This window comes from Protopterus annectens, chromosome 2.part1, assembly GCF_019279795.1.
Source record: "Protopterus annectens isolate FY-2018-M chromosome 2.part1, PAN1.0, whole genome shotgun sequence".
Classification (NCBI taxonomy): Eukaryota; Metazoa; Chordata; order Ceratodontiformes; family Protopteridae; genus Protopterus; species Protopterus annectens.
The window spans coordinates 224,022,924-224,044,112 of record NC_056729.1 but is presented as its reverse complement, the minus strand read 5'-3'; positions in this window follow the sequence as shown (position 1 = coordinate 224,044,112).

Sequence of the window (21,189 nt, the reverse complement as noted above, 5' to 3'; positions counted from 1 at the left end):
CTGTTTTCCAACTAAACGCCAATTTTCCAGCATTTATTGTGATTTAAAAGCTTCTTTTGTTCACATATTGTATTTATTTGACTGCCTGTTCTTTTAAAAGGTTGTTTTTTGTTTAAATAATTTGTTTAATGGTCGTAGGCTACACATTAAAGTGCAATAGCCTTTTCTGATCGTTTGTAGTCATTTAAAGCTGTTTTAAGTGTATTTTTTACTGTTTTTGCCTTATCTTTTCAAAAAAAACAAAACAAAAAAACCCCAAAATTCCTTGTTTCCCACCTTTCTAAGCTAGTATAGTCCAGTTTTCAGGCTAGTGCTGAATTCAGGGCTGTGTTGCAAGTGTCTGAGTTGCCCATACCTTACTTGGATAGAAGGAAGTTTCTCTGTTTACCAGTGAAAGACAGCAGCATTGAGCAGCCTATCTGTCCCTGGAGGAGTGGTTCCAGCTCAGAAGTTAGTAGTTTATTGGCCATTTTGGGCTAATTGCTATCTCTTTCATTTCCCTGCTATAAAAACTGCGTTTGCACGGTTTTGCACACCGGGCGTGCCGGTTAGCTAGGGTTAAATTATTCCCGGTTCCACTAAGTCTCCTCTTCAGTTTTTCTCTTGAAACTAGTCTAACTCTCAACCTAAGCACTCAAAAAGCATCCTACAGCCCAGCACTTGCTCAGACCTAATAGCAAGCACTAATATACCCTAATACTTGATTGCTCAGCAGGGCAAGGCTCTTTATTCACCCCTCACCAACCAAGTGACTAAGCAGCTCACCCAACTATTCAGGCATGACTAAAGGTAAATTTCAGGTGTACTCTCCAGCCCAGCTGGTGAATCTGGGTATCCTGAGGCAATGTTACAACTGCCTCATGCACATAGACAACCCTCTCCTACTACCACAAAACATTAACATATGCGAGAGATGCAATTATACAGCCAAATTGGAGGCAAACTCTTTCCACCCAAGATTGGAACAGACAGTCAAGAGGAAAAGGTTAACACTTGCACCAAACCTCTAGCGACACATAGACCTACTAAACCAGCACTGGCAAAAAATACACATTGTTTTGTCTTTTGGCTTTTCCCGGTAAGGGGTCACCACAGTGGAACTCCGGTCCACTAATGATTGGCAGTAGATTTTTATGAAACACCAAGGTGCCACCTCAACGCCCAACCTTCAATGAAGGCACTCCCATTTATGCATGCATGTCTTTCGAACGCTACCCAACCATGGGGAGGACATGCAGACTCCACACAGAAGGCACCCCCAAGCCAAGCTGAGAATCGAACGGGAGAACCACTTGCTGTGAGATAACAACACTATCACTGTACCACTGCGGCATCTATAAAATCATACTTGAAGGCTCTAAAGAAAAACCTGCAAAAGCATCAGAGACCTCCAAAGCAGACATCCAAACAACCTGCACCTCCTGTCACAAACCAGACAACACACAAAACACAAAATCAGTGTGCCACACAATCACAGACCTTAAGGTGAAATAACATACCTAACACACTAGTAATAGGTGACTCTATAGTCAGGCACACTGATGTCCTACTCGCTAGGCTAGACAAGCAGAAGGTTACTGTTTGCTGCCTGTCGGGATCCAGAATCCGCCAGATAACACAAGCACTCAGGTCACTCCAGAACAAGTGCAAATATGACTCTGTCATTGTTCATGTTGGTGTGAATGACCTGAGATGTACCTCCCTGGACTACATGAAAAGAGACATGGAAGAACTCTCTGATCATGTAGCCCAGGCTGGTATGATCCTGACCCTGGGTAGCATCCTGTCCTCATCAATAATGATACCTCAGTATAATGAAAAATGATCAATTTCAACAATTGGCTAAGCTTCTGGTGTCGTTCAAAGGGGATCCAGTGTCTGTCAAAATGCACACACTCGAAGCACTCCTAAGTATGGAGAACGTCGACATCTGTGCAGTAACTGAAACATGGTTCAAGGCTTCAGAGAGCAGCCCAACACTACCGGGCTGCAACTCATACCACATGTTTTGGCCAGAGAACACAGACCAAAATACAAAAGGAGAGGGTGTATCCATATTCATCAAAATTCATCATATTCTTAACTAAACTTAAGCCCACCAGATTAGCAGCACACAACCTCCCAAGTGAATACCTACAAATCGCAGCTGATGCTCTGGCCTACCCAGTATCCATCTTGATTAACCAATCTCTGTCAGAAAGTTACGTTCCCACACTGTGGAAAGTATCACATATAATTCCCGTTCACAAAGGCGGACCCTCCACAATACTAACCAATTTCTGCCCCATAGCTCTTCTCTCTCCACTCTCCAACATACTAGAGAGATGCATACACTCTCAGGTCTCAGACTACCTCCTAACTAACAACCTCTTTTCCAATACTCAGCATGGTTTCCGACCAAACCATAGCACCACCACTGCCTTACTCTCCTTTACTAACACTATCCTTCAGCATAAAAACAATGGCTATCTCTCCTCTGCTACTTTCCTAGACCTATCTAAAGCATTTGACATGGTCCCACACAAACAACTTATCTCTGTCCTTAATAACCTATCCTTCTCACAATCGGTCACCAACTGGTTTCAGAGTTACCTGTCTGACCGCCAACAATCCGTTGTATGGCAGAATTACATATCTCCCCAACTACCTGTCTCCATAGGGGTTCCCCAAGGATCCATCTTTGGACCCTTACTCTTCTCTGTTTTCACCAATAATCTAGCCTCTGCCACCAAACATGGCACACTCATACAATACGCAAGTGACTCAACCATCATCTGCTCAGCCCAGTCCCTTCCCAAACTGCAAAAAGTCACACAGGAAGCCTTTTCCTCTGTTGAAACTTGGTTATCCAATGACCAATTAATACTCAACCCCAAACAAAACTAAACTGCTCATCTTCCAACCCACCAAACATACTCAAAACAACTCTCACTTTAACATCACAGCAAAAGACAACACCACTATATACCCAACTGAACACACCAAATTGCTAAGAGTGGAAATAGGAAATAAACTAAAATTTGACATTCACATATCCTCGACCATAAAAAAGTCCACAATAAACTAGGAGCGCTATACAGAAATAAGCAACTTCTCACCAAAGCAGCAAAGATTTCAATAGCAAATTCCCACCTTATCTCCACCCTACTTAATGCCTGTCAAATATATACCAACCTAAGGCAATTCAATTTAAACAAGCTAGAGACCTGCTACAACAAAATCGCCAAATTCACCACAGGGGCATCCTACCGTAGTCACCACTGTCTCTCACTTGCTGAACTGGGCTGGCTTGAACTCCCTCACCTCCTTCAATGGTATCAACTCTCACTTGCCCACAAACTAGTAAATCATCCACTAAATGTCCCATCCCTCCAGAATCTACTCCAACGCTATCGCACCACCAGACCACTAAGACCCAGCAACAAAAATCACTTGCAGATCACTAAAGCCAATAACTCTGCTGGTGAAGCACTATTCTCTTGCACCATAGCCAAATTATGGAACACCCTCCCACCCACAATTACCTCCATACCATCATGCACCCACTTCAAAATTTTACTAAAAGCGCACCTAAAAACATGCTGGCTATGCCATTGCAGCTCCCACTCTAATATCACCCTCCCCATCCAACCACTACCTTTCTTTCTACTCCACTAACTACCTTGATTATAGCAAGCTCAGATGCTCATAAGCCAGTACTTATCATACAGCAGGAACTTCTTCTTGTAACATTTGTTAATGTCTGTTGTATACTTCACAGATAAAGATTCTAGTTGTCTACTGATGTACTATGTTCTTCATCTGTAAATATGTTGTAAGTAATTGCTATGTAAATTGTTAATCGCTATGTAATCCAATGTAACTACTGTCTGTTTATTTTAACTGTGGAGCTTTTCTCCTCAGGCCTCCACTGAAAATGGACCTACGTCTAGTCGGACACTCCCGGTCAACAAATATAAATAAATAATAAATACATAAATAAATCAAGGATACCTACACCTCCAGGTTAGTGGGCAAGCATGATACCTCTGAGATGATCCATGTGCAACTAACATCAGGCAAATCTGCAATGCAAATTATGGCCTGCTACAGATCACCCTCCATGACCCAGGACCACTACTCCACCTTTCTGGAGACACTGGAAAACATGAAGGTCCTACTGAACAACCTGATATTGGGTGATTTCAATTACCCTAACGTTAACTGGGAAAACTACTTGAGTACATATTTCTAGGCCCAGCACTTCCTGGAATTCATTAACCCAAATGTCATGGATCAGCTGGTAAACTCCCCTACCAGAGGTAAAAACATATTGGACCTGGTCATCACCAATATGGGCAACAGGTGTTCCACACCAGAGGTCAACCCGTGACTGGTTAAATCAGACCATAAACTAATCACTCTGGATGTCCACACCCCACCACCACCCCCAACTAAGGAAACCACAGTAAAAAACTTTTCTAAAGCAAACTTCACCTTACTTAAGACAGAGGTGGTAAGTTTCACAGCCCCCACGCTAAAGGATAATGCTGACCAAGATGCAGAAACCTTTACAAATGCATTCTGTGAGCAGCTACTAGGATGCATGGATCATGCCATCCTTAGCAAAACTAAGACTCACTCCTCTAAGAGAAGGGAACCAGTCTGGTGAGCCCCCTGCCATAAAAAGACTATACAATAGAAGGAGGAAACTAGTTCAGAAAAAAAGCAAATCCCAAGAAGGAAAGACATCCTTGATCAGTATCAGTAAGAAACTAAGGTCCCTCATAAAATCATCCAAGGATAACTTTGAAAGAAAAATAGCCAAGGATTCAAAAGATAACCACAAAGCATTCTTTAGCTATGTTATGAATCTAAGTGGCAACTCGCAGATATGCACTGAACTAGTGCAAAATAGCACAAAATATACTGAACCTGCTGATATTGCCAACATCCTGGCAGATAGATTCAGTGCAAACTTCACCCCCATCTCACCCCCAAAAGGGCCCACTACAGTACCAGGAAAGTGTAGTGTCCCAGAAATCACAGACCTACAGGTGAAAACAGCCCTTTCAAAAGCCAAAAACACAGCGTCAATGGGACCAGATGGTGTCCCAGGCTGTGTCTTGCATGAACTACAGAATGAACTAACACCCCACCTAAACATGCTGTTCAACCTCAGCCTCTCCACATCTACATGCCCATAGAATGGTGCACAGCAATGGTTATTCCACTCCACAAAGGAAGGTCCACAACTGACCCTGGTAACTACTGCCCCATAAGCCTGACTAGCCTGGTCTGCAAGGCTATGGAGCACATCATCATGGAACTCATTAACAAAGTCATTGGGAATCTCTAAACTCTTGACCCGACCCAGTTTGGCTTTGTTAAGGGCAGATCATGCCTACTAAACCTGGTTGACTTCTTCAAGACAGTCACCAAAGCCATAGACGAGGGAAAGGTGGTTCACACAGCCTACCTTGACCTCGCCAAGGCTTTCGACACCATTCCCCACTCGGGTATTATAGAAAAACTCACCAGCCTGAACATAACTCCCTACATCATGAGATGGGTTGCCGACTGACTTACAGACAGAACTCACACAGTAAGAAGAGCAGTCTCCAGGTCAGACTCTAAACCAGTCACAAGTGATGTCCCATGAGGCTCAGTCCTGGGACCCCTACTGTTCGGCATATACTTCTCAGAAGTACAGGCAAACACAGGAGGACTATGGCTAACCAAGTTCACCGATGACTGCAAACTGGGAGCCATAATTGACTCTCTGGATGACACGGACATCCTCCAAAATGGCCTTACTGAGATGGACACCTGGTGTCAAAGTCATGGCCTCAAGCTAAATGAAAAAAATGCATAGTCATCCCATTTGGGAAAAACAAAACACCCACGAATTACAACATTGGTGGCAGCCCTCTTAATACAGAAGAGGTAATAAGAGATCTAGGGACCCAGGTAGACAGTAATATCTCCTTTGACAATCATATTGCCAAAGTAGTTAGGAACTCCTTCTATGTGGCCCATCTAATTACTAAAGAGTTCACATCTAGAAATAAAGAGGTTATAGTGCCCCTCTACTCATCACTCATCAGACCTATCATAGAGTACAATGCCCCATTTGGAATGTACCTCACAAGACACTTCCAACAGCTGGAAAGACCTCAAAAGTATCTCACCAGGAGGATTACTGGCCTCAAACATATGTCCTATGCAGCCAGACTGAAAAAACTTCAGCTATACTCAGTGGCATATCGCTTACTCAGAGGTGATCTCTGCCTGACTTACAAAGCCATGTCTAACTCAGAATTGATGGACATGCTCCACCTAAAAAAATCCAAGTCACTGAGAGCCACAGACTCTAGTGAGCTAAACCTCGCCACAACAATAAATAGAACATGCTGGAGGGATAGATTACTGTCACAGAGACTCCCCATGCTTTGGAACAAAATTCCAAACTACATTAGGCAGAGACTCTCACTAACACTCTTCAAAAGAAACCTTGATGAGTGGATGGGTAACAGAAAATACACCCCTGGGATCACTTCATTGGCTCTGCTTGACAGAGGATCAGTTAATTAATCAATGGGGTGGCAAAAGCCGAAACACTCTGGCTAGGCTTATAAATGCCCTTGGGCAGATAGCCTAGTACCTACCTATGAACCTATAATAGGAATTCAGAGCACCTTCCTCAAAATGACAATTTTTGGAGGTGTTAAGAGGGACAGTGTTACACCTGTAGATTAAATTAGGGGTAATCATGCCCAGTTGAAAAATTTGCATGACACATAAGCCACAATGCACACCTTCAGGAACTTAACCAATGTCATCAATGTTCTCAATGAGCTGTGTATTTATTAGGTGCATCACAGAAAGACTTATCACACATGCATCTTGTAGAACACCTTGAAGGTAGGTCTGCAATGTCAACTCCTAATGGCTATGCATCACAAAGAATACTTATGTATTGCCAACAAGATGAGTGGGAGCTTACTGTGCCAAAAGTGATACACTTGAGTAAAACATCCCTGGATGACACAGGTATCAGCAGTATGGATAACAACACTTAAAAACAGCACACTACTGCACACTAGTATGAGTGGGTTCCCTACACACAGCTGTGTATTGCATGCATCTGACATGTAATGGCAATGAGTATTGTATGTAGCATCTGCAATTGATGTGAGAATTCAGAAGTGATCCATCATAATGAAGGGTACAGCACTATGTGAGACAAATGGCATCCATCAGTTATGCTAATGTGCAAAGAAACTCCAGCACTGCAAAGTCTGGCTTCAATGAGCAAGGAAGCTGTCACTGTGATATTGCTCACATATCAAACAATACATGGAGCACACTTTCTATCTGCATTTCAAACCCGAGAAATGTGTTATATGATCACTGTCACCTTGAGATTGCCATGGAAAATTGTATACTACCATGAAATCCTGACATTCATGCATACATGTTCATGCAAAATAACAAGTGGTAATACAGACATGATGTATTGGTATTTATGTGATGTTGTACAGTCACACTGTAGCTGTACTTAGGATACAACTGAACTGGATATGTTTATAGCTGCATAGGAGAGTACTAGGCTAAAGTCCAAGATCCCATAAAAGCCCAATCATATTTAACCTGACTTACACAATTTTCATTAGCTATGTGAACAATGTTCACACAGGGATGTGTCTGTGCTATGCTATCTAATGCCAACTGCTTCTATGCATGAGGGAGATGGGCACAACACCAGGAGCACAATCATGAATAGCACTCCATTTATGTATGTTGCACTTGAAGATGGTCAAGAAAGGCCTTTGCTTTACATGAATAGCAAGCTTGTTCCAGAGAAGGGATAGTGTTAGAGAGATGCCACTATCTGTCTAACATGATTTATTATGTCAGAGGCTAGGTTAACATCCTTGGAACTACTGACCCAGTTTGCATTAATGTGTAACATAGCCATCAAAGATAGATTGCAGGGTACCCTGTAGGCCAGACACAGATTGACCCCTAGTAGTATGTTGCATATATAATACATTGATAGGGCTTTAATTTTTTTGCACATGACTTGTTTACACCATTTATCTTCATTGTGCAAAAACTCTGGGGTTCTTCCAGCTTTTGCAGATGTGTGGTGAGGTACATGCAAAAGGTCACATTGTACTCAATTACTGGTGTGAAGAATACAGAGTACAATGGCATTATAATGTCCTTTGATGTGGGTGGTGTACCCATACATCTGAGTCGTGCCATATACAAGGGATTTGTCAACACCATGGACACATGGTGATCAACATTATGATTACTATGTAACTGAGTACTCTAGATGATGTATCCCTGGGTGTACTCACCAAGGTGTGCTAACTATATTGAAATTAGCACAGGTATTTGCTTTTCAAAATGAAATAATTATGCTTTTGTGTTCATGTAGTGCATTTACATGGTTCTGGTACAAATCATTTTTGTGCATTGTGGACAGACTCAAAAAAACTCCAACTTTTCTCTGTCTCATATCACCTACTTAGAGGTGAAGTCTGCTTAACTTACAAAGCCATGTCTGACCCAGCTCTGTTAGGAATGCTACATGCTCCAGAAACCTCAACCTCATTACCACAATAAACAAAATATGCTGGAGGGACAGGTGCATAACCCAGAGACTGCCCATGCTATGGAATAGACTTCACAAACATGTCAAGCAGAGCACCTCACTGGCCATCTTCAAGAGGAATCTTGATGAGTGGATGTGAAATAGAAAATTCACCCCAGGGATCACTCCAGTGGCTTTACTCGACAGAGGCACTGGGAACTAAGGTCGGGTGGCACGATACCAGGGTAATACTATGGGCTAGGCTAGTAAAGGCTCCAGTCCCATTAGCCTAGTGCACACCTATGAACCTAAGAACCTATAATAGTTTCTGCAGTATATCAATAGTATTTGCAGATTCAATGATTGTACATATTGTATAGTTATTCACAAAGCTGGTAAGACAAAGGCTGGCTAAGTTTGTCTTGACTTCTAGGAAGTAAATGCTGAAAAAGAAAGGATGTAGTACAGATCCCTGTGGTGAGGCCCTGGTCACTGGCCTCTTGTTAGTGGTGAATTCACACACTTTGATAGTGTGTGTCCTGTCAGTGATCCATTTGGCTACACACCCAGTGGTCTATGTGTGTATGGCCAGTTGAGACAGATTATCTGTAATATCTGAGTGTGGATCTGTGTCATATACCTTGGCCAGGTCTAGTTAGGTGAGATGTACTGTATTTTCCTCATCCATGCCCTTGATGACCTTCTTGAAGAAATCAAACAGATTTAACAGACATGATGTGTCCTTAAGGAATCAAAAATGGTTTGGGGATACACTCGGGAGATTGCCTGTGTCCTTTTTAATAATGTACATGATGACTCCTTTGACTGGTTTACAGATAAGGTGAGTCAGGCTTATGGGTCTATAACTCCCAGGATCAGGTGAAGGTAGCACTTTGTTCTGATGGATGACAGTTTCTGTACACCCTTCTGCCAGAGCATAGCCAGTCTAGAGGCTCTGGTTAAGTAGGAATCCAACTTTGTCTGTTAGGTCAGGTTGCAAGTTATTGAAAAGGCAACCAGGGCCTACTGATGCCATATTTTTAGCCTTGGAGAGCACACAGATAAGCTTGAAAAATTAATGTTTGCATGTATACTTTGGTGATGTCCAATGTGGACACAGGGTGAATTTTGATCCACATCTGTCATCTAGCAGATTATCTATTTCCTACTGTTGAGTATGTGTGTTGCCATCCACAAACAGCTCTGTGCTTAGCTGCGTATTCCCCATATCATTTTGTAGTTATTTAAAAAATTATTTATGACAACAACTCCAAATATAGCCATGGGTATGCATCACATGCCACATACTGGAAATATTCACATAGTTATAAAACTGTCTCTATCATATAATTACATCAATTGCACATCATATGCATATATGTATTTCAATGTAAAGCTGTGTGTGAGTGCCCTAATACCATATATGGGCACTTTAAAATTAAGTGAGTGTGGTTAATGTAGAATAGTTACTGACACAAATGCTGTCAGTCACAATGCTGCTGGGGGCCACATCAATAATTCTTGTAAATAGCAATGCAATTGTGTATACAGTGAATTCACAAAGGCTGAAGTTGAATCTGGACTACTCATATATTTATGTATATAACATCATAACAACATGCGAATGAAAAAGGATGTTTGTGTCCATGTAGTCAGTACATTGATATATTGATGTATCTCACAGAGCATTTAATGATGGTCAGTATAATATGTACACCTGTGACATACTGCAAGTGTCACTGTGATAGCTAAATGACAACTGGCTAGAATTTTGGTATTCTCCACTACAAAAGCACATGCCGCAGTAAGGACACAACATACATAGCATCATTCCATCTCAACAGTTCTCAGGTGGTGTATTACTGCAGCTGTTATGTAAGAAACATGGAATCAAATGGCAGCATCAGACATCAATACATTACCTCAAATCAAAGATTAGAATACACTGCTGTAAGGCAACAGTACATTCACTCCTCTGCATAGCACATGCAGATTACAGCAGCCTCGACATGTGCAGTGTTCATAGGGTCATAGGACATTAGTAGGCTAATGGCCAACATCACATTACATTTTAGCCATTATTATGGCATTTAACCAAAAATTGCAATATCTATAGGATGGAAAATAGCAAGAGTATGTCTGTATGTGTGTATGTGTTTGATTGTATTACATACTGCCTGGGTCCATATGTGATGTTCAACAAATTATGGGAGAATTAGCAACCACAAATCCAGTGGTCTGGAGATGGCTTCACAATGTGTGTATGCATCTTTGAGATGATGACATCCTCCAGTCTTCTGCAGAAAGGATTTTATGAGAACAGAGGGGAAAAGGGTATGTTGGAGTCATGTGGCTATGTTAAAGGCTCTCTTAACTGGGAGGTAAATGAAAAGAGATTTAAATGATCATACAATGACCATAATATACCACCAACCACACACACACAGTAGTTGTCTGAGGTCAGATTTGAACAATAAACCTGTGAAGGTATAGAAGCTGGATTCCATATAATATAAGGCTAGCACCACAACATTATGTCTGACTTTAACCATGACTTTATAGAGGATGATAGCAGCATTGTATGTTGAGAAGATGATGTTAGGAGGAATGTCTGGCATATATGTGGTGTCACGTCTTTGTGTAAAATTGTCTGCAAAACATTATTTGGATGAACATACAGTCAAGTTGATTGCTGTGAAATTAGAACCCCTAACTTTCTAGTTACAGAAGCTGAAGAACAAAGTACTTAACATTAACATCACAACACAAGTTTGTCATAAAAATGTTGGACTGCAATTTATAAAAGATGGCATCATCGGTGTGTTTTTGGCAAGAATATGTTAGGAGGATTATCTCACATACTGCTCTAAAATGGTCTCCACAATTACAAAGTACTGAATACAAGCACACAAAAGTTGACTGCAGTGAGATAAAAACCCTTAACTACATAAAGGTCACAGTGCTAAACACAAGCACCACGGCACAAGTCTGACTTTCATTGTATCAGGTGGCACTTTATAACACATAACATCATCAGTGGATGTTGAGAAGAAGTTAGTAGGATTGTCTTCCATGCTGTTCTAAAATGGTCTCTAGTAATGTACAAAATGAAGACAAACACACACAATGACAACAGTGATATTAGAACCCTTACCTACCTATCTAAAAAATGCAGTACTTAACACAAGTTAAATGGCACATATCTGGCTTTTATAGTATCAGACAACACTTTATAGCTGATGAAATCAGCAGTGTCTGTTGATAAGAATATGTTATTAGGAGTGACTCACATGCTGCTTTAGCAAGGGCACCAGAATATAAAGTAACATCTGACTGCAGTGAGATTAAAACCCCTATCTATATAAAGGTCACAGTACTTAAAACATGTGCCATGACACAAGTATGACTTTCATAGTATCAGATTGCACTTTATAGCACATGACATCATCAGTGTATATTGAGAAGATGTTAGGAGGAATTTCTGACATATTGCTTTAAATGATCTTCAGAATGTGAACTAACTGAACACAAACATGTTAACCACAGTGAGATTAGAACCCCTACCTACTTAATCTACAGAACACTGCACTTAAGGCAAGTGCCATGGCACAAGTATGACTTTATTGTGTCAGACAACACTTCATAGCTGATGATATCAGCAGTGTATGTTTGAGAGAAGATGTTGGGAGGGCTGTATGACACAGATGTGTAGGCATGCATGACTGTAAAAACTATTCTTAGGATATAGACTCATGCTCTTTTGACTACACAGACACACACACACAAGTTGTCTGCCATGAAATTAGAAACCCTACCAAACTAGTTTCACAAGCTAGAAAGCACAGTACTTAATGCAAGTACCACAGCAGAAGTCTGAGTTTTAATCTGCTGGTGGAGACTTTATAATTCATGACATCAGTAGTGTATGTTTGGGAGAAGATGTTTGGAAGTCTGTATGAAATGGATGTGTAGACATGCATGACTGCAAAAAATTGTTCTTTATGACACTTGATTGATGACAGTAAGATTAAGACTCCTGCCCTTCTGACAATGCACACAGACACACACACACACACACACACACACACACACACACACACGCACACACACACACACACACACACACACACACACACACACACACACACACACACACACACACACAAACACACACACATGTGCGCACACTTACACATATAGCCACAAATGCGGATATGTGTGTTCATATTTGTGATTAATTGATGCCCATATTAAGACATGTGTAAGACAATCTGAATGTCTATTGAAAGTATAAAGCTTTAGATGATGTAACAATGCAGTTTTGCTATTTATTTTTGTAGTGTAGTTGATATTTGGGAACTATTACTGACATCTATTTTCAAGTGCATTGGTGCAAAGTGTACATGTGTTTGCGTAAATATGAGTTCAGTCACTAACAAGTTCCTTCTTTTTGCGTGTGTTTCTACATGAAACTCAGCATTAAACATGCTAATACATGCCAGTCATATCTTTCCATAGTGCACCACCATGTGACTGGTTTGCACAATCAATGGCAAAGCGTTTGCACATGTGAGAGTCACATTGAATGAAAACAACTTGAACTTGAGAATTACTTATCCATATATATGCTCCGGTAGATGTAGCTGACAGATGCTATGGTTTTCATAGTATAGTTTATATTGGAAATTTTGTGTCATAACTTTTACAACATTGAGGAACTTTGCTTTTGCCTTCCCTGTTTGCTCGGAGTGAAGTGAAGTGCAAATGGAAGTCTCTGCTTAAATAGGAAAATAGTAATATTTCTATTGGTTCACCTACCATTACAGAAACATGCTAAGTGGCAATGTGCAGATGTCAGCATTTTGAACAGTAATGAGTGTAAGAAATTATACCTGCTTCCTAGTTTATTCCTGTGGCAATAGGTGAAAAGGCAATGAGCCTATATTTTGAGTACAAATGAGAAAAGGTTTGAATGCAACTCTATCAAATTTTTTTACACATGCTGTTAGGATGGCATTACATAAATAAATGTAATAATTTCTGCAACTGGGATAGCCAATGACTACAGTAAAATACTGTATAAAAATGAAAATCAGACAATTGATGTATGTCAACAGTACACATATGGATTTACATCTTTATACATTCAGCAGTCTACATAAATTTTAGACTAAATATTTCATAGTACTGCCTTTAATCTGATGTAACAGTGTGTTCCTTTAGAGCAGCAAGTTTAATCAGCATTGTGTGGAGGTAACCATACTATGCCACAGGGCATGAAGAGCCACTGACTATTGCTTAGCATTGGTGCAAGATGCCAAACTCTGGGCAAATGCAGAGGACAAAATGTGAGGACTTTATTAGGGGACAATTCTGCCATGTGTATGGAGTGTGATTCAATTTTTGACCAGATTAAAGGTGTAAAAAATGGGGTAGATAGGAAAGTGGTGAAATGGAGGGCAAGCAGGAGGAAGAACAAAGAAGAAATAGTATATGAATTTGCAGGAGGAAATTAGGAAAGAAAAAACAGCTATCCACTCCTTCAACAGTGTAATATAATCATGTATATAAAATTGGATGAATTTCAACTGTTACTACAACACAGATGTGTGACAACACAATCAAGTTGTATAGCCAATTGGACCAAATCAAGTGTATTGAGAAGACACATGTGAGAAGTGGAGAGATGTAGGGGATTTTTTTTTTTGTGGGAGATGTACCCAGATTTCTGATTTTATTTCAGTAAGAGGGGAATATTAGGTAAGGGACATAGGGATGTCAGGATCAGGTAAGAAGGGTAGGTAAGGAAGAGGATGCAGACAAACAGAACAAACAAGACAAGAGACAGGGATGGTGCGGGACACAAAAGGTTGGGGTCACCATGATTGGGGATAGGGAGGGGATACTGGAGTCTCATGTCCATCAAGCATGAGGACAGTGAGAGTAAAATCCTCACTCTTAGAACTGTTATCACTGTCCTCTTCCTCAGCTTCCTGCTGGAGTGCTTGATGCTTTTATTTTCTCAGTATTTCAACAAGCATCTTCTCCTTATGGTTGAGGTATGCACCAAAGGTACCATCTAAAACTTCATGCACCATGTCAAATAGCTCCTGGCAAGTGATGAAATCCTCATCTCCACCAATACTCCTAGAGGGTACCCATGCACCAGCTGCCAGGATAATGATATCTGACGCTGAGTGCCCAGGTACTGCAGGAGCTGCAGAGGCAGTGCCACCAGGTTGCATCCCAGATGTGCTGGGCTTTGGTGTTGCAGCTGTTAGAGGAGTGGCAGGCTGAGCCAGACTGGTTGGCCTACCTCCCTGAGCTAGAAATCATGTTGTCAGTTGTCAGACAATTATGACATCAGAAAGGTGTGATCACACATATAAAAATAAAAACGAGAGATAAGGGTGTTAAGAGAAAAATAAAAAAAGAAAAAGGCCATCATATGTCACATACAATACATTACTACAGTACAGATATATTTTTACTTTTATCTTAAATATGCTTTTTAAAACTCTAAAATAGGACTGAGAATTGTTCCAAATAATGCTTGCAACATGCATATATTGCATATATACTTTTAAAATAATGCAGATTAAGATTACAACGTGGCATTTATGACAATTTTGTTGAAAATAATATTTATTGTTTTAGTATGTATTTGTGGGATTTGAACCCACAACACCTGAATACACTATTACAATTGACTCCTAAAATTACCTTGTGCTACAGAATGAAGCATGCATGTTTGATATTACAAATAAGATATGCATGATTAATTTGCTACTACTGTTTGGAAGAACAATACCTTTAATAAAATAATTATTAATTTGTGCTCTCTCTCTCTCTCTCTCTCTATATATATATATATATATATATATATATATATATCTTGCTTTTCTCAGTTTTTCTAAGCATTCACCATGGGCCTGCCTGCTTGCTGAAATCTCCTTGGCAGCTGTAAAATAAAGAGAAGAGAAAAAGAGAAGAACATTATACATACCAGTCTGGGCTATCTCCAGCTTTATATATAATTTAAAGTATCTTTATGTGTATGCTTACACAACTGTAGGATGTCAGCAGTCCTAAACTCATCCACCCATTGGTTAAGTTGTTCCTGCTTGTGCCTTTTCAGGTCATTGTAATATTGCCTGCATTGCTGTTCAGTGGTAAAGCTTGGTAAAGCTTGCAACAACTTCTTTCTATACTCTTAATTGATGTGTTTACTGTACTAGGCACTGATGAATGTAACCAAACGACTGAACAAAATGTCTTTTCTACTTTATTGTTTATTGTAACACACTGTGCTCTTTACAGCATATTTACTTTTTGTTCCTTTCTTGGTTTTGAAACTGTACTTTATTAGCTTTTAACTCTGTACTGTACTTTATTAACATGTATTTACTGTATTTGCTGTACTAATCTTTGTGGAGCTTTTCTCTCCAGGCCTCGGCTGAAAATGGGATCCATGCCTAGTCAGACTTTCCCGGTAAAGAAATAAAAAATAAATAAATAAAATAAATTTTTGTTTCACCAACTTGACCAACTTTCTCATTCTCATAATGTCTGTGTTTAAATGTTCTCATTCTTAATAGCATTAATTTACTGTTTACCATCTTTAAACCTGGCTTCTAGTTTTTTCAATATAATACACACACACACACACACACACACACACACACACACATATATATTTTAACTACTTTTGCGGTTGCACTTTCACTTTCATGTTATTTGCTTCTCATAGCATATTCTTTCATTATATTGCTCTGATGTCCTTTGAAACTTGTATGTTTTGTCAAAAAAGGCAAATTTCTAGGTCTGCCTCTTTTATGTTGGATAAAAGAATGTTTGTTACACAACTTATTCATATTGACTGTTGCAAATGTTTGTGTAGTTAACTTTATGGTATTCAGGATGTAAATATCTTTGGTATTGCGTCTATTCTTAGCCTTTTTTTTCTTTTTGAGTTTTGTGTTTTACCTTACTATGACAAGTAATTGTTTTCACATATTGTTTTAGCTTGTGTGTGTAAATTAGCATTTATTATTTCCACAACTTTACCACACACCTTTTTCTGAGGTTCATATTCACCCTTTACATTTTATCCCTAGTGATTAGTTTAAGAATGCCATTGAGTTTTTTATCCATTTTGTTACACATTTTTCTTTTGTCTTTTTTGTAGCACACTAACATGACATTCATTTAGATTACCTTATCCTTCTAAATCTGGTGTGCATTGAATGCATTTTATCCATTTTAGTAACACTTCTCTCTTTCTTCACATTCATCTTGTAGCAATGCCAACTTATTTTAAATATTTCACAACAAGATTGATTACAGTCTCCATCCTGACCATCCCTGAATCAGTTGTCTGGGAACTTTCTACATGCAGTTTAACCATTTTAGCAGCATGCATTGTTCATTTAAATGCTTATTTAGTGATTACAAGAAATACGCAAAACACCAATGATCTTGTATATTAAAAACAGAGAAAGCTGAGTGTCCAAATCTGTTAGGCCTCTGCATACCTCCTAAATAAAGCTTGCCCTATCAAGCCATATTTTTTATTTTTATTTTATTTTATTTTACATTTGTTAACTGGGAGAGTCAGACTGGACACAGGTCCATTTTCAGTGGAGGCCCAGGGAGAAAAACTCCAAATAAGTTAATTTACAAGTTGGTTAAATCATTTGGTACAGATGTAATAAGCATCAATAGAGGTTAATGTCAAAGTTACAAGTTGTCAGTGTGATTCTATGCAGCAAATAGTCATACACAGTTCAATATTACATAATACATAGGTTACATAAAAATGATTGCTAGATTCCTAGTCTACACAAAAAGTCATAAGTAGGCAGTCATGCAAAAAGTAATCAATATCTTTTTTTTTTTTACCCCCTAGTAGGGACAGCATCAAAAGAGCAGGTGTTTGCTAAGGAAAAAGTTCTAGAGTTGGTTGTTTAGTTGTTAGGATACAATTTGAGAGATAGATAGTCTTAGATTAGGAGGCTACTGTTTATTAGGGTTCAGTTTTGTAAGGAAGAATTCTTCATACATATGGACAGTAGAGGTTGATTCTACAAGGAACTTTACAGTGCTTTGTAGGACTCAATATATATTGGTGGAGACCTTAATGATTTGCCATGGTCTGGATTCTCTTTTGGAATAGCATGACCATGGCCAATTATTAGAGTAGTGTTTTTTTAGAAGTTGCTTAAATTATTTTGGAGAGGTTGTGGTGGTTATGTGGTTTAGAAGTGTATTCCAGGACTGGGCTATTGTGCAGGCAAATAGGAATTTACCTGCTTCATTTTTGTGTCTGATTACTTTTATTAGATTTTGGTTGCTAGATCTTAGTTCTTTAGAGGTTCTGTAAGGCTCTATAATGCTCTGAAGTGCTGGAATTTTATCTGGTAGGTGGTAGAGCGTTTGTGCTGTTGAGATTTGATTTAGTAGTAATACATTGGGTAGCTCTAGCCAATTGAGCTGTTTTAGGGATATACAATGATGGGACCTATGTGTGGATTAAGCGGCAAATTTGGCAATCTTGTTGTAACAAGATTCCATTTTGTTTGGGTCTTTTTGACTCAGGTTGGTTAGTATGGGGGAGGCATATAGTAGGATGGATAGCAGGTGGGTTCTAGCAGTAGTAGTTTTAGTATGTGTGGTCATGAATTGTTTGTTTCTATAGAGTAGGTCTAGTTTCTTGTTCACTTTTTTGATGGTTTGTGCTATATGGGTATCAAATTTTAGTTGGTGATCAGTTTCTACACCTAGTCGTTTTGTGTGAGGAGTTGGTGTGATTTGAATATTACTTTTGGAGTTTATAGTTAATGTTTCTTTTGAGGGATGGGATCTTGCAGGATCGAACAGAATCAGTTTAGTTTTGTTGGGACTGAGAATAAGTTTGATGTTGGCAAACCATGTTTCAGGTAGAGTGAAGTTTGATTGGGTAAGGGTTTGTAGTTCTTTTATGTTTGGGGCCGCACATATAATGGTGGTATCATCTTCGTATTGCACTACTGAGGCAGTGGGTAGGGCTGAAGAGATCTCATTAGTGAAAATAGAGAATAGTAGAGGGCCTAGGATAGATCCTTGAGGGACTTCTATGGAAACTGGCAGTAGGGTAGACAATTTGTCTTGCCATAGTACTGCTTAATGCTGGTTTGATAAGTAACTGTGAAACCAACTTACTGTGGCGGAGCAAAGGTTAATGTTAGACAAGGTTTGGAGAAGCATATTATGGTTCACCATGTCAAAGGCCTTTGATAGGTCTAAGAAGATGGAAGATACAAATAAGCCTTTGTTCCTATGCTGGTTAACTGTGTTGGTATAGGAAAGGAGAGCAGTAGTGGTGCTGTGGGAGGGTCTAAAGCGAGGTTGGGTTTTGGATAGTAGATTGTTTTTTGGAGGTAATATATTAGCTGGGAATGGACAACTCTTTCCAGTATTTTGGATAGAGGGGATAGGATAGTAATTGTGTGGTAATTGGTCAGTTCTAGAGAAGAACCGCCTTTATGAAGTGGAATGATATGTGAAGTTTTCCATAAGGTGGGTACTTTATGTTCAGATAGAGATCTGTTTATGAGGATAGATACAGAATAGGAGATGGCCTCTGCAGATATCTAAAGGAAATCTGCAGGTAATTTGTCAGTGGCCAGGGTAGTTGGTTTAAGTCACTGAAGGAGTTTTGAGATTGTCTTGGTTGGGACTGCTTGTAGGGAGAAGGTAGTAGTGGTCTGCGTTTCATTATTGTGGAGTGGGGTGAATAGTTGTGTTGGAGTGTTTGTGTTTGGTTGGGCATTTGCTAGTTTTTGTATAGTTTCTGTGAAGAAGTTGTTGAATTGTGTGGGGATATTGGTATCATTATTTGGGAGCACTGGGGAAGGGGTGGAGGCTTTTCTTGGGTATAGTATTTTATTTGTGCTGGACCAGAATATTTGTGGATTATGTGCATATTTGTCTTGGGTTGTTATATAGGAGTTAGTTTTGTCCGCTTTAATCTGTCTTTTAGCTTTATTGTGAAGTTCTAGGTAATTTTGCCTTAGTTTAGGGGATTTATCTTTTTTAAACAGTATCCAGCTTTTATCCCTTTCTTTCATTGTGTTTTTAGTCTCCTTTGTGAGCCATGGGGCATGGTTGTTTTTTATCCTTACTCATCTAGAGGGTGCATGGTAGTTTAAGATATCTAGAAAGGTGTTATTAAAATACTGGACAGCATCGTCGAGGGGTAATTGTTTAAGGGGGGGGTGGGTCCAGTTGCAGCATTTTACTGATCTACTAAAGTCAGTGGCCTTGAAGTTCTTTGTGTTGCATATCATTCTAAGGATGGACTGGTTGATGTGTTGGTTAGATCTATTCCTAATTAGATAGGTTGGCTGCTGATCACTTAGACTGTCTGGGAGACACCCCAACTGTTGTACAAGGGAGGGATGGGACAACAGAATCCAGTCAAAGATGGATTGACGTTTAGTTGCTTTGTCAATTCTGGTGGGGTTGGATATTATTTGGGTGTATCTGTGGAGGTTGATATGGGTAATGGGGTTGTGGTTAGAGCATTTGAGCCAGTCTATGTTAAAGTCCCCTAGTACTATAGTTTCATGAGGAAGGGAGTTTGAGGTCCAATTAAGTAGGTTTTCTGTTGTATTGATGTTATTGCCTGGAGAGAGGTAGGCTCCTGCAATTACTATTTCTTTGTGAGAGTTTAGTTTGAGTTTTGCCAGGATCAGTTCTATATCCTTAACTTCCTGGGTATCACAGTCAAACATTTCCAGGGTGATTTGGTTTTGAAATAAGATAGCTACCCTCCACCTTTCTTCTTTACCCTATCCTTTCTTATTATATTATAGCCTGGGGCTATGATTTAATTATTGCTATGGTCAGGTTTAAGCCAGGTTTCTGTTAATACGACTATGTCTAGTTTATATAAGGCTAGTAGGGCATGAAGGTCCTTGATTTTGTTTAGTATACTTCTTATGTTTATGTTTAGGAAAAGGAGGGATGAGGTGGGGTCTGTTGTAGATAGAGTTAACTGAGCTTGGGTTAGTGGTAATTGTATGAGTGGGTCCGGGGTTGGGGTTTATGTCACCACAGCAGGTCAGTGTGAGTAGGAGGTGTAGATAGAGTTTAGTTAATTTGTGCAGTATTTTGTTTGGTTTGTGGGAGGTGAGTGGGTTAGTTTTTGGTGTTAGTTTGTTATGACCATTTGTGAGTGTCTTACAGGAATTATTATTATTTCCGTATTTGAACATACTTTTTGGAGCTTGTGACTTTTACCAATATTTTCATACAGACATTATGTACACAGGCAAATCACTCTATACGATATTTGTGATGAAGACTTCTAAGGGCACTTTACACATGTCTGGTTCCCTTGTTTTTATCTTCTGTATCCTTTACCTTTCCAATCACCTCTGTCCCTTTAGCTCTCATTTTCCATATGACACATACTTTTTTTTAAACCTAGCACTTCTTTATGGACTTCTTTATGGAAGAGTGTTAAGTGATTCATAACATCTTCAGAAGAAAACAGCAGAAGGGAGCATCGGCCGCTTAGATGCTGCATATTGCATCAGTTCTAGGGAGCACCTGCTGCTTAG